General features: G+C 44.4%; 1 non-coding gene across 1 annotated transcript; it reads right to left on the bottom strand.

The window, feature by feature from the left end:
- Window positions 1–20418: 20418 nt before the first annotated feature.
- LOC125641991 (small nucleolar RNA Z39) lies at window positions 20419–20482 on the bottom strand. The gene has a single exon (XR_007358204.2). It is a non-coding gene; the product is annotated as a small nucleolar RNA Z39 (small nucleolar RNA).
- Window positions 20483–24219: the final 3737 nt, after the last annotated feature.

Here is a 24219-nt window from a genome sequence, read left to right as displayed (position 1 = left end):
ATCCAATTTGCAAATGAATTCCAATTCAGCAGTTTCTCGCTGGAGTCTGGATTTGAAGTTTTTTTGTTGTAAGATAGCGACCTTCATGTCTGTAATTGCGTGACCAGAGAGATTGAAGTGTTCTCCGACTGGTTTATGAATGTTATAATTCTTGACATCTGATTTGTGTCCATTTATTCTTTTACGTAGAGACTGTCCAGTTTGACCAATGTACATGGCAGAGGGGCATTGCTGGCACGTGATGGCATATATCACATTGGTGGATGTGCAGGTGAACGAGCCTCTGATAGTGTGGCGTATGTTATTAGGCCCTGTGATGATGTCCCTGAATAGATATGTGGGCACAGTTGGCAACGGACTTTGTTGCAAGGATAGGTTCCTGGGTTAGTGGTTCTGTTGTGCGGTATGTGGTTGTTGGTGAGTATTTGCTTCAGGTTGGGGGGCTGTCTGTAGGCAAGGACTGGCCTGTCTCCCAAGATTTGTGAGAGTGTTGGGTCATCCTTCAGGATAGGTTGTAGATCCTTAATAACGCGTTGGAGGGGTTTTAGTTGGGGGCTGAAGGTGACGGCTAGTGGCGTTCTGTTATTTTCTTTGTTAGGCCTGTCCTGTAGTAGGTGACTTCCGGGAACTCTTCTGGATCTATCAATCTGTTTCTTCACTTCCGCAGGTGGGTATTGTAGTTGTAAGAATGCTTGATAGAGATCTTGTAAGTGTTTGTCTCTGTCTGAGGGGTTGGAGCAAATGCGGTTGTATCGCAGAGCTTGGCTGTAGACGATGGATCGTGTGGTGTGGTCAGGGTGAAAGCTGGAGGCATGTAGGTAGGAATAGCGGTCAGTAGGTTTCCAGTATAGGGTGGTGTTTATGTGACCATTGTTTATTAGCACTGTAGTGTCCAGGAGTGGATCTCTTGTGTGGACTGGACCAGGCTGAGGTTGATGGTGGGATGGAAATTGTTGAAATCATGGTGGAATTCCTCAAGGGCTTCTTTTCCATGGGTCCAGATGATGAAGATGTCATCAATATAGCGCAAGTAGAGTAGGGGCGTTAGGGGACGAGAGCTGAGGAAGCGTTGTTCTCAATCTTCCATAAAAATGTTGGCATACTGTGGGGCCATGCGGGTACCCATAGCAGTGCCGCTGATCTGAAGGTATACATTGTCCCCAAATGTAAAATAGTTATGGGTAAGGACAAAGGCACAAAGTTCAGCCACCAGGTTAGCCGTGACATTATTGGGGATAGTGTTCTTGACGGCTTGTAGTCCATCTTTGTGTGGAATGTTTCATGGTCTCTGTGTATATAATGTCTTCTGCAGTTTCCACAGTATGCATCCGATGAAGTGAGCTGTAGCTCACGAAAGCTTATGCTCAAATAAATTGGTTAGTCTCTAAGGTGCCACAAGTACTCCTTTTCTTTTTGCGAATACAGACTAACACGGCTGTTACTCTGAATCCTGGAGAAGATATATAACAGGTATAGGGAAGCAGTGTAAGGGTTGAGACTTACCATACACTTGTACCCACTAACCCCTGTTCTGTCTTGGAGAATGAATGCAGAGGAACATCATGTCAGTGCTTGAGAACTATTAGAGGTTGCAGAATTTGAACCAACTTGTGACCATGTGCATCCACTTTTTTGTTAAAATGAATCAGTCAAATAGGAATTGGAAAAAAAAGTGGATCCACCGTATCATGTGCTGTAATATGAAATGGCAGCTAAATAACAACTGTAAGTTTATTTTTTCTGTGCTGCCCCTTTACATTTGTAATGGGTCTGCTTGTCAGCAGAGAGAGTCTACATTTAGAGGCTGAGTTTATGCAGCATGCTACAGTGGAGACTTGCATTGTGCTGTGCTAGGGAGAGTCCACTTTTGCTTTTAACCTTAATCTAAAATAAAAATCACACAGACTGCAAGGATACGCATGCTCTTTGTGTGCGGGAAAACATAACAGCAATCTGCCACCTACAGTGGTCGATCTCGGACAAAACTGAGGCTTCAAATGCTTCAATATTATAGAATGGGAAAGGGAATGGGAATTTCGGCCAGACTCAATGGGTGATCAACCTAGCATCATAACTGACAACTCTTATAAATGTATTGTGAAGCATGACTTGAATTTCACAGAAACAAGGGTTCAAATTGAGCCAATAAATAGCGAAATTCTGAAGGCTTTTCGGTATTCATGGACATTTGGGTCCAAATGAAGATGTGATGTCATTTGTGGCAGACCGTCAGCTTCACATTGTAAGCTGTGTGTATATTGGTGTAAAAAGGGTTTATCTTACACCTCCTTCTTAGCTGTTTTTCATTCTGGAGCTGCACCTTTCTGTCCTTTGGGGTGTGATACCCCGTTCACATGCAGACCCACTTCCTGATGTGTAACTTACACCACCAGCTCTGCCACCTCTTTTGTTGATCCATTTATATTTAACTTTCACACCAGACAAGCAAAGAGCATGTGTGTGTGCGAGGATTTTGTGAGGTTGGAACAAAAATTAAAACAATGGGAACTTTTAAGAGCTGTTTCCTTAGATATAAAATCAAACTAAGTATTTCTTCAAACAGCACAGCAGGTAACCACCACCTAGCAACCCGTCTATCAGTAACTGCATTGGAACGCCATGCACTGGGAAGAAATTTTTAATTCCATCCATCACCCACAACTTGCTGCATGGATTCCAAAACTCACACAACTTTGTTGTCCACTCACATCCCTCACAGCAAGATCCTTTTGTTTATTTATTGTGTTTGCATGCGTAGCAGCTGTCTTGGTTGCAGGCTTTGCCGCTCAGCCCCTCTGTGGGAATCCCCCTTGGAGGGTGGATGCTGTTATCGAATCTAATATGTCACCTTTGCACTGCTAGTGTTACCTTCTGAGACTGGAAGTAGTAGGAGGTAGCGGACACCTCCTTCCCTCACCCCTGCACTTGCTCCTTCGGGGTCCTAGAAGCTACCTTCTACTGAGTAGGCTGAATTATTTCTGGAAGTGGGGAGGATAGCCCCAGTAGCCGCTCCCTCATGGTCAATTCCAGTAGTGTACCACCGGTTGATCAGCGCTGATCTAGTCACATCAGAAAGGGGGTTTCATTTCACCAAATCACTCAGCTTGGTGGCTGTGCTCACACGCGTATTTTCACACTGCGCTGTGCTTGGGGTTAACGACTAACGTAAACGTCTGGTTTGGAATAACTTCCATAGCCATATTAGAATGACAGGTTCACATCTCAGTGGGGCGTGCTCAGCTCTCTAACCTGTTTTCAGACCTAGATCTTTGTGTACCATATGGTTTCAACGTGTGGAGTCTTTCAGATTGGACCATAAGGTCCAGTGTGCTGTGTGTGACAATAAAAGATCCCACGGCAGTTTGCAGAGGATTGTCCTGGCATCTTTAACCATTGTATGCTGTGTGTTGGCTGCTCCCCTCCCCACCAATGGTGGCTGCATTTCAGTGGAGGTGTGTGTGTATATTTTGTAAAGCATGAGGATGGTGCAGTATATGCGTCTGATCCAACTCTTATTGAAGTAATTGAAAAGACTCTTTAAATGTACACTAAATATAAAAATAACTATTGGTAAATTCCTTTGAAATCTCATCTCTTTCTGCTTTCTGGAGCAAAGAGCTTAAATAAAGTCAGTGAGTTACATTTAAAGTGATGGAACTTTAAAGGAGCAAGAAAGTGAATGTTGTTTCTTAATTATGTAGCGGACTTTGTGTTTCATGGATCTTCGTCCCACGTTCCCTACATAAAGCATCTGGCATTTAGCACTGGCAAATACACAGTGGAATGTATCTTATATTTTTTTAGCTAGCCATGCCAGGTGACATATTTGTGTTTATTGCCAAGGCTGGAAGTCATCTGCCAGTACTAATTAGTGAATATTCCTTCTCCACAATGGAGCCAGTATTTGAACTGCCTTTCACCCCAGACTTCGAGTCACTATCCCATTCCCTACCCTTCTCCACAGCTGGAAGTTAGATTGTTTCGGTTGGAATTTTGTGGGCCCAGAGGATGCCACATGCTGCATGTTCCTTAGGACTCCTTGGCTTTACAACAGCTGTTGATTTTGGTTCACACCCCTTCCCAGGATTGCACACCATCCCTCCGTTTCTCTGTCCGGTCTGCAGCCCCTTTCTCGCGCCAGGAACCACTGCTGCTTTTTTGCAATTTGGCCCTCGGGCCAGGTTCCCAAATAGTTTCCCCTTCCAGGGTTGGAAAACCTTTCCTTGCAAGCAATCCTAGGCAGTCTTCCCATTCACTGCCCCACTGGTGCCACTTCCCCTGTGGCTGGCTGGGGAACCCGGGCCCATCTTCTACTCCAGGTTCTGGCTCAGTGACCGTCTAGTCAGCAGCCAAGGTTTGTTCTACCCCAGATCTTGCTGCATTTCCCTGAGCCCTTTCCTAACCTTCACCATTCCCTCCTCCCAGGGAGCAACTGCAGGCTATCTGTCCCTGTGGCCTCCAAACACTCTTACCTTTTCCCAGGAAGTGACTGCAGATTTTCCCAGCAGCCCCTTTGGCTTCCAATATCCTGTCTTGTTCCTTCTCAGCTGGGCTTCCTCATTCAATCAAGGGATTGCTTAGCCACCTGATTCCCCTCAGCTGTGGCCTGTTGGGTTTATTAGCCCCCTTCTCAGTCTGCTTTAACCCTCTCAAGGCAAGTGTGGGGTGAACACCCCATCACAAGCTGGATACTAAAGGAACGTTGGGCACTTGTTGTAATCATTAGTCTCCCTTGTTTTCTTAGGCTGACAAATGCTGATGTGCTGCAGCTGGTGGCTCCAACATGTTGCCTTAGGCCCTCTGATCTTGCAACATACTGAACATGTCCTACAAGGTGTGGAGCACCCTCGACTCCCTTTTGAGTTCACTAGGAAATGCACAAGTAGGCCCTTATTGAAGATGCAGCTGGCTTTACAAGGCTCATCCTCAGGTTCCCTGCACAACAGATAGCCTCACAGGTCACAAAGTCTTGTGAACCACATAGCTATATTAAGGGGGCTGCCTCCACGCCTGGGTTCTTTTATTGTTTTCATGGTGGTATTGAATGCAGCATCCCGGGTGACAGCAGGTGGATGTTACAGAACACTCAGAGCCGCAAAAATGATAAAATCCAGCATATAGGCTGTGATCTTTCCCTCCTCCTGATTGATGTCAGATTTAATAAAACAAACAGCTTCTTACTCCCTTCTGTTCGCTCTGCTCCCACACAAGAATAATTTGATATACCATTTTAATTTAAGATTTAGGCTCACGTAGTAAAATCTTAACTTTCCCCTCAGTCAAAAATACAGCAAAGTAAACTTACTGAAAAGAAAAATATGGCCTGATTGATGTACTATTTTTTTTAATTTACTCTTTCATGATATCCAATAAAATAAAATAATAGAATATAAATCACCAAGAAAGAAAGTCACAGGGCCTGATTCGCCAGTCGGCTCACATAATATAAGGAGACAGATTTGAAGAGATTCCCACGGCGTCGCTAAATTTGTCAATTTTTAAGCTTGTCACGTTTATGTGAAACAGCAAGTCTAAGATGTTTTTGACCTGAAACAATAAACTGGCCCATATTTACTTGAAACTTAGCCAAGCCATGCTTGAAACTTGGCCCACTTTTGGGAATGTGACTGAGTTTGAGCAAGAAGACTACAGTGGAGGCAAACTCACTTGGTTTCAGGAATGGCTGTGAAAGTTTCACACTGCTCTGGTCAATAGCCATGAACAAATGATGCATTTCCTTGCAGTGGCATGTGCTACTTTCTTGGTCACGTGGCCTTTTCCATTGCATCCAAGGAAATAGTCTTTGAGGCATGGATCTTCATTTACTGTATATTTGTTCAGTAGCAAAATGGGGCATGACCAGGTTGAGGCCTCTAGGTGCTACCACAATATCAATAATTAAAAATAATATTAATAAAAATAGTGTTTCTATCTAGGATTTTGGTTTGGGCCCCCTCTCTACTTCTCAGAATGTGTCAGGAGGAACAGACATGTTCCTATTCCTATAGGTTTATATAGTTTGTGCTTTGAGTGCACTGCCTGAGGAAAAACCACACCCTTCACTTGCTCGTTCTGTAAGGGACCAGGCATAGGAGATCAGGCCTAGTAGTGACAACTGGGCTGGTGTCCCAAATCAAGGTCGGCCATGAGGCAGTAGTCACTGAGCAGGGATCAGAGTAATTGCTAGAGCTGGGATTGATAGGGAAGAGTCAGAGTCAAGGTGGGACTGGAGACCAGAGGTGAGAGGTAGTTACCAGGCTGAAATCAGGAAGCAAGAGTCAGGGTCAGAATCAGGCTAGGGTCAGAGACTGGATATCAGAAGGTTGCCCAGACAACTTCCTGGGTCACTTTCCAGGGTTAAATAGTGAGCATGGGCCAATCAGAAGGCTGCAGGGTTCTGTCACTCTGGACCCTTTGGGCCATACTTTCTGCATTGCCTAATCTCCACAGTGCTCCTTGAATGTGGCTCCGCATGAGCTCCTGGTGCCAATGTGGACATGTCAGTTGTTGCAGCCCTGGGTCCAAGTCCCATGGATCCTTACACTTTCTTGGTCAGTGAAATCATTTCCAGGCCTTCAGGAATCTCTTATTCAATATCAAGCTGGTTGAAATGTTTTGACAAAAAAATTAGTATTTCTGTAGAAAAATGTCATTTTGGCCAACGTTTTCTAATTTTGGGAACAAAAATGAGAAACTGAAGGTTTATCTGTAAAAGTTCTTGGGTTTTTTGGTTTAAAAATTGAGGGGGTGGGTTTAACATGAAAAACAGAAAAATGTTCAAGGGAAATTTTGAGGCGGATTTTTTCTCATAATTTCACGACAAATAATTGACACATTTTGCACCAACTACTATCACTGTTAAGACAGATTTATGCCCCACTAACATGTGAAACAGAGCTTTAAACCTTAAATGATGTAAACTCTCTCTCTCTCTCACACACACACACACACTTTTTATGTCTATATATACAGTCTTTGCATCTACTATAGAAAATAACAGCTATGTGTTTCTTTAACTAAGTTGTACTGAACAAATCTGCAACATACTGAGAGTTGCCCCACACCAAGCCCTTTGATAGAAAGCAACGCTATGAGGGGCTTTGCTTCGTTTGTTACTTACTATGACTGTTTTCCTCCTGTGTTTCATGACACTGAGAAACTTCATTCTGGCATAGACCTTCATGGCCCTGTTAAAGGGTGGCAGGATTACAGAATAACATTATTATGCAGGAATTCGAAGCATCCTTGCACTGGCATGGAAAAACGCTAAAGATTGTGGGTAGAACATGGGCAGAAGTTCTCAATTCCGCCTTTCTTTCTGATTTGGCTAACTGTCAGGTGGGTTCTAGTATTCATATATTTTTTTAAGTAGCTGGGTCTCATGTTCACCCTGTTGTCTTCAGTGATGCTGCACCCCCTTACATCAGAACTGAATTGGTGTGTATGCGTGTTTTTATGTATATGGATATATTTAATGGTTTGGGGAGACATCTATAGGGCTGATCAAATGAAATCTAGTGGTCTTGTGTCATTTCAAGTGGAGATAGCATGAGAAGATGGGATTTCCCCTTACGGAGAAGTCCTATAGAATTTAACACAGAATTATTTACATCCTAGCAATTCTACAGAACGGCTCAAAAATCCTTTATAAAGGGGAGCATTCTCTATCAGATTCTATGAACTTGTAGAGTAATTTCTAGAGACCCCTATTAGATTTCTATACAACACTACTGGTGTCATCCCTTGTCCAAAAGGCTCATGTTATTTTGGCCATAAAATGCTCCCTGAGGCTAAACAGCCCATGAAAGATAGAGCATTAAATTCAGCCTAATGAAGTGGCACTTGCCTACACCAGGACTGAATCTGATTTGTGCGTTTATGATTGGTATGCCAGTAGCATCGAGGTGTTCCAGTCAGTGAGTTGTGCTGGATGCTGTACAGACAGGTAAAGACAGCCCCTGGCTCCAAGAGCATAGGGTCATGGTTAATGGCACAAAGCCAGTACTGGAATAATCCTTGCAAAGCCCTTGTAGGTGTTTGTCTGGAGCTGTTTAAAGGTGTGATCAATTCATTTTATCTTATTCTTTTTAGCTTTTCTTGCTGAAGTACTCATTCCTTCGTGTCACATTCTTCCAAGTTTTCGTCCCTCACCTCTAACCATAGCCAGTAGCTACTGAGCCACTGAAAGCTTCCTCCCAATTGATGTCAGCCAGTGCAGCTGCATTTAGTGTGATGTGCATGTCCGGGCTAGTCACCCTTTCACCTCCTTTGAGGTTTGCCCTTGTGCCCATTGAATTGCTCATGCATGTTTTGTAGCCCTGTGGCTGGAGCTCCTCATCCCGCTAGTAGTGCATTTTGGAATTAGATGAGGTTGATTAGCACCCTTTGACCATTAGCCCTAACCTGAATCGGTCTGACTCAGGTCACTTCCACACTGTAATCTCCAAAGAGACATATCAGAAATTAAAGCCGAGGTGCTAACCCCTGCCAGTTCATATATCTTTCCTTGGTCTATAGGATGCTTGCTTGCTGCTGTTCCACATGGAGTTTGGTAGATGGGAGGGAGAGCTTTTTATTTTCACCTTACTATGGAACTTCTGATTTATTTTGTTTGACCTAAACCTGCTGAATTCTAACCCTTCTAGTACAGCATAACATGACCTGCAATGTAACCTTACACCTAATTAAGTAATCACACTGTAAGTCTTGGCTTATGTTGTTTTTTCAGTGATTTATTTTTCTTCTTATACGCTTATGAAAGTGGAGACCACTAGCCCATGTTGGGGTCACCCTTAAACCCCTCTTTCTTTAGCTTATGTAAGCAAACGTCCTCTGTGAAACTTGCAAGAGGGGGAGAGCTAAGGGGCACTCTTTTAGCACTGTAATTAATAGTCTGGATCAGCCTGCACATTGCTGAATGAGAGGGCCACTTGGATATCTTCCCATTTAATGTTAGTTCAGAGGGGAAAAATCGGGTGTAAATCAGCAAAGCTGCAATGGAGTGATGTTGATTTATGCCACCTAAGAATCTGCTCTTTAATTTATAGTTCTTCTGAGCCCAAAAAAGGGACAGCTTTTGGAGGCTAAAAGGCAATAAATAGTAGCACGTTCTTTAGCTAGTAACATTAGTCACCGGGCTAGCTGCTTAAGTAGTGTAAGCTCCATTGGTTCTGATGGGGTGATGCCGGCTGCCTTCAGCTGCGGATCTGCCCTCCTGCATAGTTCTTTTCAGCACTGTTAAAAGGAGTATGCACAGATAGGCCTGGCTTAACAGTAGGAACCTACTTTTATAACAGTCCCAGTAATTTATTACCAGGATCCTACCCTTATTATTCTATTGCCTCTATTCAACAAGCAACATTCTTTTTCATCCCATATTTTCCCATGCCCTTTTTCCACTTACACATTCTGCCTAAACTTGTCGCTTAACAGCATTTGTTGACAAGCTTAGAGCATTCTGATAAGTCTTCTGCCAAAGTGTCTCTAATAAAAATAAAAAGAATGACAAGTGGAGCAGAATAAAGAGGATTCCAACAGCAACAACCAAAGGTTAAAGCAGCAGAGAACAGGGGGTGGGAAGCGTAATGGGAATACAATGTAAAGATCTCAGTTTGCCTTTCTTGGGACCTTTGAAATGGTTGGTTGGTTGGTTTTTGCACTGGCTCACTAGTTATGTATGCATCCTGCTCCCATTCAAATTCTTGAGTGAACTGTGACTCTCCATTGATTTCTATGGGAGCAGGGGTAGATCTATCTATTGTACACCTTTTATACTAGGGCCTTCTTTAAAATAGCCCATGGCTTAATCCGTTCCTCGTCTTCCATGAACAGGAGCCAGGCAGTATCTCCACAGTCTACAATTCCACTGCAGAGGTTGGTCATTGGCAGCAGATGGCACCTATAGTCCTCATTTTGCCAGGGGGCCAGATTCAGGCTGTCACAGAAAATGTGTGGTGAGGAGAGGGTGTGGCCAGGTACCTATAAACTTCACACATTCAGCCCATCTCTTAGGAAGCCTGTGTCAAGGGATCTCCTATAGACACCAGGCTGTGACTGGAAGTCAAAGCTGCCCATTCTTGGCACATGCCTCAAGGGACAGTGGCAGTGAAAACACCCCAAAAGTGAATTTGCCAAGCCCAGAACAGCGGTGCAGAGGTTACACATTGCATCCACCATCTGTGTCAGTGGGGGCGAATACAACCCTCAGTCTTTAAGTGGAAATCCATTTACCGTTTTTTAACCACCTTTGCTCATTATTATTTGAAGATACTTGAGTTCTCCCAGTTCATCTGCTCTCTCAATACTTAGGGCCCTACCAAATTCACTGTTCATTTCAGTCAAATTAGTGGTCATAGGATTTTAAAAATTGTAAATTTCAAGATTTCAGCAATTTAAATCTGAAATTCCACTGTGTTGTAATTGTAGGGGTCCTGACTCAAAAAGGAGTTGTGTGTGTGTGTCACGGGGGTCACAGTGTTATTGTAGGGGGTGTTACGGTATTGCTACCCTTACTTCTGCACTACCTTCAGAGCGGGGCAGCTGGACAGCAGTGGCGGCTGCTGGCCAGGAGCCCAGTTCTGAAGGCAGAGCTGCCGTCAGCAGCAGCGCAGAAGTAAGGATGGCACGGTATGGTCTTGCCACCCTTACTTCTGCGCTGCTGTCTGCAGAGCTGGGCCCTCAGTCAGCAGACGCCGCTCTCCGGCCGCCCAGCTCTGAAGGCAGCAGCGCTGAAGTGAGGGTGACATGGTACGGTTTTGCCACCCTTACTTCTGCGCCGCTGCTGGCGGGGCACTGCCTTCAGAGCTGGGCCCCCGGCCAACAGCCGCCGCTCTCCAGCCACCCAGCTCTGAAGGCAGCGCAGAAGTAAGGGTGGCAATACAGTGATCCCCCTAAAATAACCTTGCGACTCCCCTGCAACTCCCTTTTGGGTCAGGACCCCCAATTTGAGAAACGCTGGTCTCCCCATGAAATCTGTATAGCATAGGGTAAAAGCACACAAGAGACCAGATTTCAGGGTCCATGATGCGTTTTTCATGGCTGTGAATTTGGTAGGGCCCTACCTATGGTGCAGGCACAATACTGAGTTTATGACATCGCATCCATTCTATGGCACCAGACCACGATGTCACAAGCACTGGATTATGATCTCATTTCAGAATCAAGCAGCAGGAGAAGGGACTTGAGCTAGCTACATCCCATTGTACATTAGAGTGTTAAAGATTTTATTCTCCAATGGGAAAGTCACTCTTGAAAACAATGCCCCTGCTCACAGAAGTGGAGCTCAGACAACTGGAGTCCAGGAAACTGTAAGCATAAGGAATGTATCATAGTACAGCAACAGCTGTAGCAGAAGTTGGAAGACTCTGGCATTGCATCCGTAACATTGCTTTTGTTATTTACAGATCTATATTAATGCCATTATCCAATTCAATTGTAGCAGTTTAAGGGGGAATTAACATTTGAAATGAATGCTATGCTTGTAGGTGGTAGAGGAGGATGTTGGGATTCGTCTTTCCAAACCACAGGAGATGTGTCCGTTCCATTTAAGTCCATAAGAGTTGTGTGTCCTGCTGTTGGAGAATCTGTTCTACTTTGTCCTATTTAGGTTCTTCTACTGTGCTCATAATTGTGGCACCTTGAATGTCTTCCACTAGTGCAGTAAGAGTATGGCTCAAATTTTCAAACTGGCCTAAGGGAGTTAGCTATCAAATTCCTATTGAAAGTCAAGAGGAGTTGGGTGCCTAAATCCTCTAGGCCCCTTTGAATGCTCAACCTAGAAGTGTAGCATCTGTACCCCATAGTTCTTTCCTTCCTTTCTTTCTTTGTCTCCCCAGGGGATGGTGGGATTGCATGTGGAATTTTTCTTTTTGGAAGTACAATGCACTATGTGTTTATGTCAGTGAAGGCCAGGCTGACAAAGTGCGCTTTGCACTTGGAACAAACGCTGCTGATTTTTATGGTGGTTCTTAAATCCCATGAGATTTCTTTCCAGAGCTTTGGGCCTCCCCAAGAAAGGTCTGTCTCCCGCACAAATAGGCTTTACCTTTGTTCTATCATGCCAGAGGAATGTCATCCACTGTTCTTGTTTTGGAGTTTTAGGCAAAATTTTAGTGCCCCTCAGAGCAAATGGCAATGTGACCACCCCCAGAAAATTCAGTGCTTGGTTTACCCTGGGTCCAGGACATGCTGGGCTGGTCTTCAGGAGTTTAGTTCCAATTGAGATGGTATCCATATTAGTACAGGCAAGTTCCATAAAGCTGACAGTTACTTCAGCAGCAAATCGTAGCGCTTTAATTTGGGATGCTTCCAACAGCTTGGGGACACTACAAATCCAAGGACAAAAGGGAAAAAAAAGCTTTTTTATAATCCCATCCATTCCTCATTTCAGTAGCGACACAGTACAGAGAACATGTTTTAAATAATATTATGTAGCAATGACACCCTTTGCTCTGCGTTACATACTATATTCTCTCTCTCACACACACACACACTCATGCTATAGATGAGGTGTCCAGTTCTCCCACCACAGGATACGAGGAAGTCAATGGGATTTGCACTTATCCTGTGGGGAGAGAATCAAGCCTCGTTCCATTGAAGTCAATGGCAAATCTTTCTTTGACTCAGGGAACTCAAAGATTGGCGTTATGACTGGTTTATGTGCAAGGGAGGAAAGTTCCTTAAGCCTTTTCCCAGCCTTGTGCATCCATGGCAGGGCTAGTGTTGGTCTACACCTAAACGTTGAAAGCTGTGTGAAAGACATTACCCCTAGCAGGTCTCTATCCTGCCAACCCCCCTGTTTACACTGAACAATGGGCTCTATATTATCCATCTGTTGATATAGAAAAGAAATATTTTCCCGCTCAGTGATATCTTTAAGACATCCTCTCCCACAAATCTGAAATTCCTAGTGTGTAGGATGCCAATAATGCAAAGATATAGCACATCCCAAACCACTCTAGAGTAACACCCTTGGAACCTATATGGTCTGGAAGGATTTTACAGCCTAAATACCCATAAATGAGATTCTGAAACTAGAGAGTATGTATCCAGCAGCTTGGCAGGTAACAAATTCTCATGCTTCTGCAGGGGATGTCGTCATTGTTTGGCTTTGTGGTACTAACACCTGGCCTTTTGGAGGAGTTTGATGTCTGTCTCTCTTTCTCTGGCTCTCAGGAAGGATTAGATGACTGTTTTGGATCACTCCCCCCTCCCCATCCAGTGGACTCTGCCTCACTGTTCACCTGCAGAACCATACATTTGTTTTTGCTGTGTCTCAGACCCTTGGAGGTGTGAGCCAGGCAGCACTGTGTGACTGAATCCTATCCCCATTTATTGTCTTAGTGCCTCTCTGATTCCATGCTGAAGCAAGACGCATATGCTAGCAGTGGGAGTGGAGATGTCAGACTGCATCAGCTTGCTGGTTGCCTGCTTACCAGCTGGAACAGTATCCCAAAGGAGAAGAAATGGAAAGCACATGTGTGAAGAGACCATCCTTGCCAGTCTTAATGACTGGCCGGCATATGGGACAAATCAGCTGCTTATCGAGCCTTTGGAGGCAAATGCAAGGCACCTGATTAATTGGGTAGTTCTTTTTTTTTCTTGCCACCTTACAGGCCAAGGTAGCGCAGCTAGTGAGCGCAATACTTAAGATAAAGTTGTCAGCCTAGTACACATTCAGTGTACTGTGTACAGATTACTAATTGCTCACAATGTCTGTGTCAGCTGGAGAAATAGAAAGTACATGTGATTGGCCCTTGTTCAAGTGCAAATTCCAACATACTCAGACTATAAGCTCCTTGGGGCTTTTTGTTTTGCACTTGTACAGTGCCTGGCACAGTGGGGTCTTGTCCTATGACTAGGGCTTCTAGGTGCTACCACAATACAAATAATAAATATCAGTATTCCTGAATTGTCAGTTTTGGTTTCCACTAGCCTCTCTTAGAGAATCAGTATCCCCAGGAATTAGTGGCTTAATTGGCTCATTGCTTTTTTTCCAAAACTTAGTTGTCAACAAACATCAGTAGGACTAGCTGAAAATTTCAGCTGGAATTTCCACTCTTTTTGTTTGGGACTTATCTACAAATTGTATTTGATTCTGATGAATTTGTTTGTCACTCCAATTATCTGACATTTGACATTCCCCTAGACTAGGGTGACTGTTAAAAAACTGGACAGTGGGTGGGGGCACCAGATAATATTGGCACCTATATAAGAAAAAGTCCCCAAAAATGGGACTGTCCCTTTAAAAATCGGACCTCTGGTCACCCTACTGTAAACTGAGGTTCATTCACATAATCATTTGACTATTTGTTGTTCCTGGTAAGTTTCTGTGTCACCTGCCATTCTTTCTGCTCCCAGATTGGGTATTTGAAATTGTAACATGCAGGTGAAAGGAAACCAATGAGATTGCAAGACAGCTATGTGAACTCTTTGGGCATGAAACTTCTTGTGAACATGGAGTTGCAAGACTATGTACAAGACCTTCACTTTTTGCAAACATGCTTGAGAAAATGAAGTGTTCATCAAAGAAGAGTGATGCACATTCAAAGTGAATTCCTGGTATTTATTCAAACAAATGTTCACAGATACTTTCTTCAGGTATCTACCAATCTGTATTCGCAAGAGAAAGAGAATCATATTACGGAAGCATTTTAATCTGCTAGCTGTCCACAGTATATTGCAACATATTACATGTGATGTAATTAGGGCCCTACCAAATTCATGGTCCATTTTGGTCAATTTCACGGTCAGAGGACTTTTTAAAATGGTAAATGTCATGATTTCCGCTATTTAAACCTGAAATGTCATGGAGTTATAATTGTGGGGGTCCTGACCCAAAAAGGAGTTGTGGGGGGGTTGCAAGGTTATTGCAGGGGGGGCTGTGGCAGCTCTGCCTTCAGAGCCAGGCAGCTGGAGAGCAGGGGCTGTTGGCTGAGAGCCCAGCTCTGAAGGCAGAGCCACCGCCAGCAGCCGCGCAGAAGTAAGGATGGCACGGCCTGGTCTTGCCACCCTTCCTTCTGAGCTGCTGCCTGCAGAGCTGGGCCCTCAGTCAGCAGCTGCCACTCTCCGGCAATCCCATGACCCCTCTAAAATAACCTTGCATCCCCCCCTGCAACTCTCTTTTGGGTCAGGACCCCCAATTTGAGAAAGGCTGGTCTCCTCTGTGAAATCTGTATAGTATAGGGCCGTGGTTCTCAATCTTCAGCAACCTGAGCACCCCCATTTTGATTTAAAACATTTCTGGGACCCCCCAAGTCCCTCCGCTCAGCCTCAGGCCCCACCCCCCACTCCACCCCTTCCCCCAAGACCCCACCAGAACCCCACCTCTTCCTGCCCCCTGCTCCCTCCCTCCCTTGCTCGCTGTCCCCCACCCTCACTCATTTTCACTAGGCTGGGACAGGGGGTTGGAGTGCAGGAGGGGGTGTGGGCTCTGGGAGGGAGTTTGGGTGCGGGATGCAGGCTCTGGGCTGGGGTAGGGGTGCGGGAGAGGGTGAGGGTGCGATGCTTACCTTGGGCAGCTTCTGAAAGTGACTGGCACATCTCTCTGGCAGCGGCTTCTAGGCAGGGGGGCCAGGAGGTCTCCGCGTGCTGCCCCCACTTGCAAGCACAGCCCACAGCTCCCAGCCAATGGGAGCTGCGGAGTCAGAGCTTGGCATGGGGACAGAGCGCGGAGACCCCCTGGCCCACCTCCCGTTCAGGTTCTGCAGGGACATACCACCGCTTCTGGGAGTGGAACAGAGCCAGGGCAGGTTTAGCCCTGCTGCGCCTCTGAAAGGCGAGGAGTTGATCAGTGGGGCCCGTGGACCCCGAGAAGTACCCTTGGGGACCCACCGGGGTCCGTGGACCCCAGTTTGAGAAATACTGGTATAGGGTAAAAGCACAGAAAACACCAGATTTCATGGGAGGAGACCAGCTTTCATGGCCGTGAATTTGGTAGAGCCCTAGATATAATAAGTAAACAAGTATAATGGCACTTTTGTCTTTTTGGGAACTCAAACTCACTGGAGTTAATAAGTAAACAGTAGAAACTGGTAATGCTCGTAAACTTCTAGACTGGCCTGGAAGTCATCAGGGCAAGTCACCTGCTTAAGTTAAGCACAGGATTAAGTGTTTTATTGGGGGTCAGAATCTAACTGAGCACTAAAGCTAAGAGAAGAAATTAAGGAAGAACTTACATTTCTTTAGTGGACAAATAATAGGAGGGGATGGGGGGAGAAGAAACGTCCTCATGCATTTAACCACAGTGAAATTAAGACAAGCTAAAATATATTGAAAAATTTTGTTCCCATTTGCCTGAAAATCTTTTGTCTCTCTTAGTTTCTGGGCTTTGATAAAGTGGAAAAAACAAACACAAAAAATACCCATTTTAATTGCTTGCAGTGCTGCAGAACTTTTCTCTGACGTGTCCCAAAGATTCTGCTGCAAAGGAGAATAAGCCAAGAACCTTCAGCTGTTTTCACTTTAAAACAATGTAAGAGACTGAGGGCGAAGGCATTTGTTATACATTTTCTAACCCATATCAGACTGAGGCAGAATCTCATACCAACATCTAAATCAGCCCAATTTTGCTCTGAATGTTCTCTTTTACGAAACCAGTAAACTTCCCTCCACAAGCCAGAATATGAGACTATACACACTTCGAGCTGCTGATTGTCCTTTGCTACCATTCCTTTGTTTATAAGTTTAGCAGGGGGTCCAACAACTCAAATGAAAAGCACATGGTTTTGTGACTTTAAAACTGAAATAGAAGACATCTAATATGACAGAACATGTTGTTTATGGAGCCATGGATTTCACTGAAGGACATCCTTACTGAATCATAATTAAACTACCATAATGAACTCCAAGTTTCATTTGCCTCGCTCAGAAGGGGGAAAAAAGATACTTTCAGTAGGTTCTGCTGAAGTCATTTGTCCAGACCCACAGCTGGTTTTAATGTGCTGATGAGTGGGAAAACTGTCAAAATTATGCCCTAGAAATTTCAGGCAAATGGCTGTGTAATATCTGATAGAAACAAACTGAAATCTGTCACTTTAGTCAATCTAATAAGCTGTGTTTTGTAACCGAAAAATATAATTGCCCTGCACGCACATAATGTGCACGCTTCACTTATAAAGGCCGCAGGGCCACCGGTGAAACAAATGAAAACACTTTATAGCCCAGCCCGATTTATTTCACTTTAAACATTTCTTTGGGACAAAACAAGTATTTGGCATTGAGCTCTTCAACAACATTTATACAGGCTACAAAGAGGAAATCTACATTCCTTGAAATAAAAATAATATTCTTTTGCAAAGAAACATTTTTAAAATGATTTTCTCCTTTTTAGAAAATCCTAGATTATTCACCTTTGAAGTTCAAGACACAAAACCCATCAACTTTAAAATTAGCACATAAAATTAATGATTGCTGGAGTTGGCAGGCTCCCTGGAAAACCTGGGTGCTTCTGGCATTTTCATTTGGAAAGGCTTCAAAGCTATTGCCTGTATTAAACATTAGAATGGGGAGCTGGAAAGTAAGAGAGACGAAGGAAAGGAAAATAGCTCCTGAATATCAGGTGAAGAGCAAATTTCAAGGGAGAGCTGGGCCTATGGCTCCAATTCAGTGACGTAACTTCCAAAACCCTTTCCCGAAAGACTTTGCTTATGAGATTCAGTAGTGTTTTCTTTTGTGTTTTTCTTCTTTAACATTACATTGGAAATAAAAGTGTGTGTGTGGAGGGGGAAAATGGAGGGGGAAGGAAGCCGCCCACATGATCATTATATAACAAACTGAGCTGCCAAGCTGAACGTAGCAGAAATACAAACACTGATGAATGACCAAACTGTGTTAAGAAGACGCAGTTGCCTTTGGCCAAACTTGACTTAAAAATGGAAAGCTGTTACTTCCTTGAAGAGACACATATTCAGTTTCATACTGTCAGACAAAACCTTAAAGCCTGAGCTTTCCTTGTATTATTTCATCCTGCGCCCTCTTTGAACTGTATGCTCCATATGCTATATTCCTCCATGTGCAAAGGAAACTAAATGACCCAATTTAGGCTCTCAGAAGTGAAAAATTAACTTTTACCCTTGACACTAGAGGCACTCTTGACCTGGGACTCATGTAAAAAATGCGTGATCATGGAATACAGCTGCAAACAAATTTGTGCTTTGCTGAGCAAATTAGATCACAATGTGATGGGATAGAGGAAGTACAGGTATAATAATACCAGGTCCATAGCTCTCAAAGACTTTTAACAAAGGAGGCCAAGTATCATTATTCTCATTTTACAGACGGAAACTGAGGCACTAGGCAGCAAGTGACTACCTCAGACGAGTGATAGAGCTAGGAATTGAACCTAGGTTTCCTGAATGTTAGCCTACTGCCCTAGGCACTAGACTATGCTGCTAAGGGAGGCTGTAGAGATACCATAAACCCTCATCACATTGTAGAGGAAGTATGATGTGACATGGAATTTATGGAAGTCCAGTTGAAAATTGTCATTTTGGTGGAGTGGCGAGAAGGAAATTATGTTTCATTAGCAGTAAAGAAGGAGAAAATTGAGCTGTGCAGAGTTAGATTTTTCCCCCCTCTGATTAAGTTTGTCTTTAAAATAAATTAGCTTCCTGTCACACATTCGATCAGTTGATCCAAGCTACTTCACAACAAGTTTTGGTTCACATTAATTTTGCCACTGCACAAATGGTGATCATTTACACCTGGCATCCTGCTTCTACTCATGGCTCTAGCCTTGTAGATCTAGGCCCAAAGACCGTGGAAAGATGATACCCTTCTCTGAGGTCCTCATGCCACGTGTTTCTGATGTACTTGTGGTGACAACATTTACTGAGGTCTCAGCATCAGGAAAAATGAGAGCTCAGACTTTGCCCTTGGTTGCTGAAAAGCCTCTTCCTTAGCTCCAGTTGGGTTGTTTGAGTGTTCCTGGCGGAAGGATTTGGCCAAACAAATAGCAATCTCTTTATTTCCTCATCTGCAAAAGACTTCTCCAATTTTCTAGAACCTTCAGGAAAAGAAGCAGGGAATTCAAGCCACCTTAGAATCCCTGTATATGCCAGTTTCCCCTTAAGAACCACCAGGGCTTATTTGTATTGATAGCTATGTGCTGTAGTACCTCAGACATCTGTTCCATCCCAAGCAGAAGAGTGGTTGGATGCTTGCTGTGTGTCACCCCACTAGCCCACAAGGGAGTCGGGGATCTAACATGTGGATAAAGTAGGCCTAGAAGTTTGGCAGATGCTACCATGCCACTAAGAGAATTTTTGTTTGCTTTTAAGAGCATAAGCATGGCCATACTGCGTCAGACCAATGGTCCAGTTAGCCCACTATCCTATCTCTGACAGTGGCCAGTACCAGAACAGGGCAATTTTGGAAAGATCCATCCCTTCTTCCCTTTTTAATATTTAGTAAGCCAAGGAACCATTTTGACTGTGGTGTAAACACCCACAGGTTTCTTTTTACCAAATCTGGTTAAAATGTGGTTTTGGACTTATTTATCCAGGTCAACAGCTTTCTTGTGGAAAGACCATTAAAGGAGAGAATGCTAACAAGGAACAGAAGGGTGAGGCATGAGGAAAAAACAAGGATGGCTCATCATAAGTAACCAGAGAGCACTCTGGTGGATGTACATATAAATGGAAGCAGCTTTCATAAAGGCTAACAGGTTTCTCTTCTTCCTTCCCTGACTATGAATACCCAGGTGGGTATTTTAGTCTTGGCCTTTTTAACAGTAAAAAAAAATATGAATAAGTTAAGCTTCGAAATATTACTGTTTAGTCAACTCTCTGGCTGCTGACGGAGTTTAACTTGACACAACAAGGGTTGCTTTAAATAGCACAGACTCTGGCAGTCTGTGGGGGTGACTCATTTACTAGCTAATTAACAAGTATCTAATATAAATTTAACATTCACTTCAAACTTACTTTCCTTCAAACCTAACTTTTTTTTTGATTGGGGTAGTTGCAAATGGAAGCCAAATACTGTAGTTGGTTGGGCTGACTGGAGGGATATGCTGTGTGGTTAGATTTCCAATTCCTTTGCATCCTTTAAAGAGCTAAATTTAAGAAACTAACGGTTCTTAATACAAAGTCATTTTTGTGTGAAACAGCCCCCCAAGACTATCTAGTATTTCAAAATCCCAGAATGAAAGTTCTTTCATTTGCTTTTAAAGAATAGCACCCGAGGTTATTTTTTCCCTATCAAACCATTCAATGAATGTAAAAGCCCTCGTTTACTTTAAAAGGCTCCTATGTTGTTCCTGTGTCAGATGTCTATCTATTCATTAAAAGGAAAAGGAGGGTTTGTGACACCTTAGAGACTAACCAATTTATTTGAGCATAAGCTTTCGTGAGCTACAGCCCACTTCATCGGATGCATTCAAGAACCAAGAAGCAAGCCAAGATAATTGCTCCACTGAAGTGCATCCGAAAGCATTTACAGTATCATTGCTTCTCTCATACCGTTGTGTTCACATCCTTTGTACCATTGGAGCAGGAGGCGCTTGGGAAGAGGAAAGGCAGAGGCATGACAAGGACACTGCACCCCTATGACTGCACGATCCCATCATGGCTGCTGACAGAAGCCTGGTGCGGGGAGGCAAAGGCCATCCAGTGCCAGATAGCAGAAGTGAAAGCCCCAGCACCAGCGGAGTAAGGCAAAACATGGTCCTTATGTGGTCAACTGAAAGGTTGCATACTTTGGCATGCCTACCACCTGCACCTCTCTGAGTGAAGTACTGTCACCACTCTTCCAGACAGCTCTTTGAGCTTGGTGTCTGGTACCGTGTTACTGGAAGAGGGCGAAGTTTGGCCTGACGTAAGCAGTCGATATGTTTCCCAATGGTTTAAGTAAGAGGATAAACAACTTAATCCAGCAAACAGACAGCGGGATCTTGTAACTGAGCAGGCGTATACTCACCAGTGGCTTCATTGCTGGGAATTGCTAGGTAAACAACAACAGAGATGAAAGGAAAGAAGCATTCAAATGCTTTAAAGAGGGGGATGAGTTCTGTGACTCACATGACATGACTGAGGAATATTTAGAGCTCAAATGACTTAACTTCTTTCTTCTGTGCGTGGTGTTATCAGCAGGGGAGTGTAGCAAATCACAGGGATTTTCACTGTGAGCTCCGCATAGTATCTTTTTAGATACTGGAAACTCAACAGGCCCCCCATTGCTCCCTCCCCCACAGAAGTTCGTGATGGAAATTCCGTACTTTTAAGCTGATGGCATTGTGGAGTGGACCAACAAGCAACACTAATTTATTCCTATCTTAGAGCCATTAAGATGCTGCAGCTCCATTAGTGCCTGGGAAGGGAGTGTGTAAGGCTGATCTGCATGGGACCGAGGAACTAAAAAGTGTTCAGCTTCACGCTCCCCTCAAAGTGAGCAAACTCAGATTATCCCTTCCCTCCTGTCATGGAGTAAAGGGGATGGGGACCTTCTGAGCTGGCTCCTTCTTACCAGGATGGGGTCTGAAGTCACATGTGTGGGATGCAAACGCCTAGGAAATAGAGGGGGGGATTTCCATTAATACAAATAGGCCAACACTAATGAGAGTTGGGGGCCCAACTCCTAACTCTCTGTTGTGCCTTTGATAATCTCCCTTTAGATCTTTGACAGACTTGAGTGAAATTGGTTGGAGTGGGCTTGGATTTCATCTGAACCATTCACCCTTTTCATTGTTGAGGCTGGTTGCGGGGGGTTGCTTCTCTAAGTTATTCTCTTGTGTACTGTACAGGGTTGTGATTTTATGGCACTCAAATAATATCTTAAATGAAAAAATAATCTCGTACTATAACTGTCCTTCCACTCTCTAACCAGTTTGCTTTTTTGCAAATTTATGGTTTTTAGGGAAACACTTTTAGAGGAAGCTGCATCTAGACCAGTGATACTCAGACTGAGGCTTGTGAGCTGCAAGCGGCTCTTTAATGTGTCTCCTGTGGCACTTTGCAGCACATGATATTAAAACACTGGGTGATTTAACTAGTAACCAGTCTAAGTTGTTAACCAATCAGGATGCTTTTACTATATTATTAATCAATTGTAGTTGATAAAATAATAATGCTCGGTCAGTCATTTTGCTGTGAGAATAATATATATATATAGTAAATGAAACAATGAATTCACACTACTGTGACTCTAATATTGATTGCTAATTTGGCTCCTGAACCACTGAGGTCTGAGTATCACTGATCTAGAGAGTGTGTATGGTCCCATGGTGAGAGCCTGGGGCAGGCTGCAATGAAGTTCTCTGTTTGATTGCTGTAAATGCTGCTGATTTGCTTTGTAAGTTTGGGCAAGCGAGTTAACTTCCCTGCCCCCATTTCCATGTTTGTAGAAGGGGGATGCTAATACTTTAAACCAGGGGTTCTCAACCTTTCTTTTTCCTGAGGCCCCCCCAACACGCCCTAAAGACTCCACGGCCCACTTGTGCCATAACAACTGTTTTTCTGCATATAAAACCCAGGGTCGGGGTTAGTGGATAGCAAGCAGGGCAATTGCCTGAGGCCCCACACCACAGGGGGTCCTGCAAAGATAAATTGCTTAGGCTTTGGCTTCAGCCCTGGGTGGCCGGGCTTCGGCTTTCTGCCCTGAGCCCCGGTGAGTCTAATGCTGGCCCTGCTTGGCTGACCCCCCTGTAATCTGCTTGTTCTCGGACCCCTGGTTGAGAACTGCTGCTTTAAACCACTTCACAGCTGTTTTGAGGCTTAATTAACGTTTGTAAAGTGCCTGAAGATGCTCCAATGAAAGGCATATGTCACTATTATACCCATTTTAATACAATTGAAATGAGCCAGTTGAGAAAGGGGGTTGTGATTCAAAATGAGAGCGCCATCAAAGAATCAGCACTCTGTACATTTATCAGCACTCTGTACATTTATCTGGTACATTGACACCAATCCAGACATACACAAAGGGATTTACTTTAGAAATCAGGCTAGAAATCTCACTGTAGCAGGCCAGCAAAGGAGATTCCCAGTACTTCCGAGTTACTGCTGAGGCCCCCGTGAGATCTAGAAACACTGTGAGAACCGAGTTTTTCATGGTGGTTTGCAATCTCCTCCCCCTGTGCCAGTGATACAGACATATACACTTTATGTTGGGGTTTGTTTTCAGTTCTGGGAAAAGGTCTGGGCCATTCCGTCTGTAGTTAGAGCTCTGTTAGGGCTAGAGTTGGGTGCTCACAACCAAATGTTTCATCGTCTCAGAGTGCGGCCACCGACTTTTGTGGACAAAATTTCCTAAAATACGTAATTAATTTTAGGAAAAACAAATAAATATGCACATATACACATCCAAATCATTGTAATTTATTTATGTAGGGTTTGGTTTTTTTTGCAGACTTGATAATAAAAATAATGTACAGTTGTATGTTGGTGCTCCTGGCCCCCACTGCCTCCTCCTGGTCCCTCCATTGCCCCCCAGACCCTGCTGCTTCCTCCCTCCCCCATTGCCCTGAGCTCCCTTCCGAGGCCTCGCACTCCAGGCTCACCCCACTCCTTGACTCTTGACCATGGCGGCGGGTAAGGTTGGCACTGCTGAAGTCCTGCTGTCCTGGGCTGAAACCCAGACCCCACGGCTGGAGCTGGGAGGGGGAGCTGAAGCCCGGAGTCCGCTGCCAGAGCCCCAAGGCCGAAGAGCGGGGGGTTAAGCCTGCCCCCAGAGCCCCTGGGCCCTGCAGGGAAGGGCTGCTGCTTTGCCCCCTATTCTGCCCAGGATGTCGTGGCCGCAGGAAAATCTCCTGGTGGCTGCATGTGCCCACGGTGGCTGCATTTGAGAAACACTACTCTTCCATGGGTGCTCAGGAGGGGCTGGAGCACTGCAAAGAGCCTCTCCCACATTGCACCACCCACATGAAGGCAGAGCCAAACAGCAGTCCCTGTCAGCAGGGACCGCTCAATCTTTGATCCCTTCAGGGAGCAAATCATTCCAAGGAGGGGCAGGGGAAGGCTGGGGCCACCATGCACTGGCCCACAGAGGAGAGCCAGGGCACTGAGGCGGGGAGGGGGGAATCGGACACTCTAATGCAGTGGTTCTCAGCCTTTCCAGATGACTGTCCCCCTTTCAGAGTCTGACTTGTCTTGCATACCCCAAGTTTCACCTCACTTAAAAACTACTTGCTTACAAAATCAGATATGGAAATACAAAAGTATCAATGCACACTAATATTGGAAAACTGCTGACTTTCTCCTTTTTTACCATATAGTTATAATATAC

Source organism: Caretta caretta, chromosome 8 (genome assembly GCF_965140235.1).
Source record: "Caretta caretta isolate rCarCar2 chromosome 8, rCarCar1.hap1, whole genome shotgun sequence".
NCBI classification, from domain to species: Eukaryota; Metazoa; Chordata; order Testudines; family Cheloniidae; genus Caretta; species Caretta caretta.
This window is presented reverse-complemented; position numbering and strand designations above follow the sequence as displayed.